This window comes from Notothenia rossii (genome assembly GCF_949606895.1).
Source record: "Notothenia rossii genome assembly, chromosome: 2".
Classification (NCBI taxonomy): Eukaryota; Metazoa; Chordata; class Actinopteri; order Perciformes; family Nototheniidae; genus Notothenia; species Notothenia rossii.
Genome location: NC_136904.1, coordinates 56,589,530 through 56,594,656, shown reverse-complemented (window position 1 = coordinate 56,594,656; position 5,127 = coordinate 56,589,530).

The window sequence follows — 5,127 nt, the reverse complement described above, 5'->3', positions numbered from 1 at the left end:
ATCGCGTTCACACCGGAATAAGTCCCTGAGGGAGGATTAGGCAAATGAAGCTGCTGTCGTCACTTCTTCTTCTTCTGCTTTGGGTTTACTGGCAGGCCGCAAACAACTTCACGGCGTATACTGCCACCCGGAGTTCCCGGCCGGAAGTCCCCGGAGTTGGGGACTGGCTTCAGTAGAAGCTGCTGGGACTCCCAGCAGCTTCTACTGAAGCCTTCCAAGTAAATCGCCAGAATGCCGACACCTCCTCATCTCCACTGCTCCCATGTTTTCTTTTGTGTTGCCATAAGTTAGTCTCTGCGTTTGTGTGCTGGGCTAATGCTAATGCTAATAATGCTAATGCAAGGATAATAAAATGGCGGCTTCACAAAACTTTTTGGGAGTTTTACGGGGGGTGGTTTGCATTCCGCCCAGCCCATCAGACATAGGAACCTTTTTCTCCCAGGGAAGTCCCTGCTCATACCAGGGACGGAAAAGGGGGTAAAAAGGTTCTGATGAACACATTTTAGTTCCGGCTCTTTTTGGTGTGAACGTGACCTTTCGGAACTATATCGGAACTAAAGTGGGAAAAGTACTGCGGTCTGAACGCGGCTATAGAGACGTTTGTCGTTCCTAGAGGATGAAGCCTACTGTAACCCCATTACTTTCAGGTGAACATTTGTAAGACCAAAACCCTAAATGTGAGCATTCTCAGAATGGAGCACTGGTTGTGCATATCCTCAGGATTAACTCATGGCATGGTAGAGACAGTATGGTGCGTCCACTTATCTTCTCTGGAGACAGCCCCGTCCTCCTCCCTCAGCTTGGCTGAGTTCTCTGACCACCCGTCCAAGTTTGTCATTTGCTGACAAAGCTTGGTAGCCCAAGCCTGTTTGTAAAAAATGGAGGATAAAGGCGAGCTGCTCTGCTGACCTGACTGGCGCATTGTGTGTGTTGGGGTGTCAAATCAGAAGCTAATCCGAGGCACCAAACCGTGCTTCATACATTTTCTCAAATTAACAGAATCAGAAAAATTAGAGAACAAGGAGATGTATCAGCTAAACAGACAGTTTTTTTTTTGTCATACATCTTCCTCAAAATCGAGCGCTAACGTTAGCAATGTTGACCTGCAGCGGCAGCCGGAGCCAAAGGCTAACGATAGCTCACCTGCCTCACCACCATCATTGCCATCTAGCTCCACAAGTGAAGCTCTATCCGTGGCCGTGGCTGTGCAACCTTCTTCTCCAGCCAGCCAGGAGGAGAGGCTGGATTTGGCTGTGCCCGGCGGTGGTCCAACAGTTCCCCCAAGGGCCCCAACCAATAGGGGACTCTATGGCGCTATTGAGACCCCCAACGCCAAGATCAAACGCTATATTATAGCAACTGGTCTATGTAGGCCTACCGGCCCATCCCCCAGAGACAAACATCAAGGAAACAGGTTTAATCCTCTTCTTAGGTCGCTGTGCCGTTGTCAGGCTGTGGTGGTCTGAGGCCAGGGCAGGCTGTTGTTGATAGCCTATACATGTGGCACTTCTGAGTGGTTGTGTATGTCCGTGCGTGTTTGAGCGCATCAGCGTGCGCTTATGTTTGGGGCGATGGGGGGGGGGTGGGCAAAAGCCATCCTTTACGCCGAAAAATTTTTTGTTTCTCCGAATCTAAGGGGAAAAATACAAAAGCATTGTACAAAATTTAAACCAATCAATGTTGTGTAATTAACAAGGATAATCTGGTGTTTTTTAGTCGATGAGTAGTGCAGATATCACTGTAAAATCAATCGACAGTAAGGGGAATACTTACTTCCGGGTGTACAATTCTCCGTTCGCCAATGGGAATGGACGCTCATATTGCCTTTAAGGGCAGCCGATACAAACGAATACCGTGCTTCCATGAGCGTCAAATCCCGCCGCAGATGGGAATACATTGCAATCAGTTGAAAGCTATTTGCGTCCCTTTATGAAGCTGAAGGAGCCTAGGAGCGTCACAACTGCACGCCACGGGACCCTGACCAAACGTCGCTCCTGGACGATTATGGAGTGAGAGTGTGTTGGTCCTCACGTGGTATATGCCTCGTCTGACACGGGTGTGGTGCTGACGGAGAGCACCGGAACGCGGCTCCAGCACTCCACAAATTGCAGTAGGCCTACCCAAAAGGAGCCGTTCACATGCCGCAGTTTTTGCGTGGCTGTGTCTTTAGTTGAAAGCCCAGTGGCGATCTGTTCATCTGTCATACTGATCATACAGTCAATAACTTTGTTGTTATTAGCATCTGGTTAGCTAGCTATGCTAACGAATATAAGAAGTTTTGTCTCCAACTAGTGAGGTAAAGGTACATCTGTATATGATCATTAGTTATAAAAAAAATAAGAGAATAAAGTAAACAGGTATAAAATACTATATGACAGTAAAAAAAAGTTGTTATTAATAAACAAGAATAGAGTTTCAAAGGGGAGTGATTTTTAAAATATCCATAAAGAAGAATAAATCTGCTTACAATTCTGTTTCATATGGGTCTTGAGAGATGTATCTATACTGTAGGTCTCTTAATGTTGTCCTCAAAGTGCAGCAGGTTGATGCTTTTAACTTCAACTTTTAATCACACTTAAATCATTTTCACATGGATAGGAAACTAAATGCAGTTGCACACATCTTGTGTCCATATCTTTCTGTTTCGGTGGTCATGCCACAACCGTCCACGTGAATGCATGCGTGAGTCATGGTAAGATATCTGGATTAAGAGGTTACTTTTTCTTTGCACAGCATGAAAGAAAGGCCAAATGAATGGGCTGTGATTTTAGTATTTTTAAGCAGAGGTCAATAATTTGTACGGCCCTCTGAGGATGTTGAAAAAATTGAAATGGCCCTTGAGAGGAAAAAGGTTCCCTACCCCTTTATTATATAATTACAAAATAAAAGAGAGGAAAAAGGTTCCCTACCCCTTTATTATATAATTACAAAATAAAAGAGAGGAAAAAGGTTCCCTACCCCTTTATTATATAATTACTAAATAAAAATCGCCACTCTCAGTACAGCGCCACTTTCCGAACAAGAAATGCACGCAAATACAATATTTTATATAACTATTATTATTATTATTATTATTATTATTATTATTATAAGACATCTTGTATTTAGTTACTCACGCTATCGATTAATTTAGTCAACATTGGACCTTGACACCGTCCATATAGCTATAGTGAAATAATATAATCGAAAACATTAAGCCTCTTTGATTTAATAATCGGAGCTGAAACCTCTCTGCCATCTCATATCACACACACCTTATTTATCTTTGAATAATAATAACGTAAAAATAAAGACGACTATACTACGGTCCTCTGGTCCTGAGATTAGCGCCTGCAGTCAGGCTCCATGGACCTGTCAGCTCCGGACTGCGCAAAATGCGTACAAGAAGTGCTACGTCATGAACGCAAGAAATCATACCCTCCTGGGGGCGTGCTCATGTGATTGGCTTAGACTGGAGGAGACATCTGATTGGCTATAGATGAGAGAAATTACATGTACGAATCGGCTGACCGTCAGGGGAGTCTCAAAAAACCCACACACGAATGCACAGCGATCCATGTACAGAAAGCGGTTTGTGTTTGCAGGTGCAGCGGTTTTAAACGGAAAACAAATATGTGAGGATCAAAAATACATAAACTTTTTTCTGTATTTTGATTTTATTTACATGTGAAACGGAACACATTTGTGTGTGCATTGAAAAACACAAGTGTGGATGTGTGTGCAGGGGCGGACTGGGGGGAAAAAGTGGCCCGGGGATTAATTGATAGACAGGCCCACTTAATGCGCGGCATGTATCGGCCGGCCGGCGAAGAAAGTATGGTACTTAACAAAAAACCCTATACATTTTATGTTATTTTGGAGAATTATTCATATAGTAATCACATTACCTGAGCCCTTGAGTTGCCTAGAGCAAAAATAGTTACAGCATATATTTTGTGATTTTAATGTTAACAGATCATTGATACACATAACATTTTGACCCAATTTGCCTGACTTGACACATGGAATAAAACATGGGCCTAGGAAGCATCCTCAATGTGGGTGAGACAATTTAACAGGGGGTATGGGCAGGTGGTGGACCTCACCACCTCTAGGGGGGTCCGGGGCCAAGCTCCCCCGGGAAGATTTTTTTTTAAATGTTGAAGTTAAATTCATCAATCTGGTGCACTTTGAGAGCAAAATTAGGGACTAAATCTATGGCAGTCAGTAGGGGCTTGGACTGTGAGCCGTAGGGTCGCCGGCTCAAGTCCCCGACCAGACTCCATTTGGAGTGTGGACTTCTACTTGGAGAGGTCCCAGTTCACCTCCTGCCCTGCCGTGGTGCCCTTGAGAAAGGCACCGGACATCCCCCTTCCCCCCTCGCTCCCATTGCTCCCCGGGCGCTGTACAATAGCTGCCCACTTCTCTAGACTCCTGGTACTAGGATGGGTTAAAAGCAGAGAACACATTTCACTGTGTGTGCTGTGTGCTCTGCATGTGTGACCATTAAAGAGGGTTTCATCCCTCCAAATTCTTCTTCAACACCCATATGAAACAGAACTGTAAAGAGATTTACTTTTTCTTTCAACATTTATTTGAACAGCAAGTGGAGGCAAAAAGTGACTGCACCCAAAACAATGGGCCGGAACACCTACAAATGTGGGCCGGTAGGATTTAGGTAAGCAACAAAAAAAAAGGGAGTGGCCGGAACACTTACAAATGTGGGCCGGTAGGATTTAGGCAAAAAAAAAAAAATATTATTTTTAAATCTTTGTTTTTTAAAAAACAATGTTTTAATACTTTTTTTTTTGGCCCTCCGGCCCACACACAGCACCGGCCCACCGGGGAAACTCCCGGTATTCCCAATGGCCAGTCCGCCCCTGTGTGTTTGTGTATTATGAGACTGTTCTGAGCCCATAGAAAAAGCTAGAATTTACATGGATGTCATTGAAACAGACTTCTTCTTTTTCTAACAAAGATTTTGAATGCAGAAGCAATTTTGTCAGCTTTTAAGAGCTATATTTAATAGTTTGACCTAAAAATTACCTAACAACTCTCTGAAGTTATCATACCTTGAAATTACTACCAACATTAGACTAAAAACAATCCATGATCAAATCATTTTACCGAGTACAAAGTACATTTTAA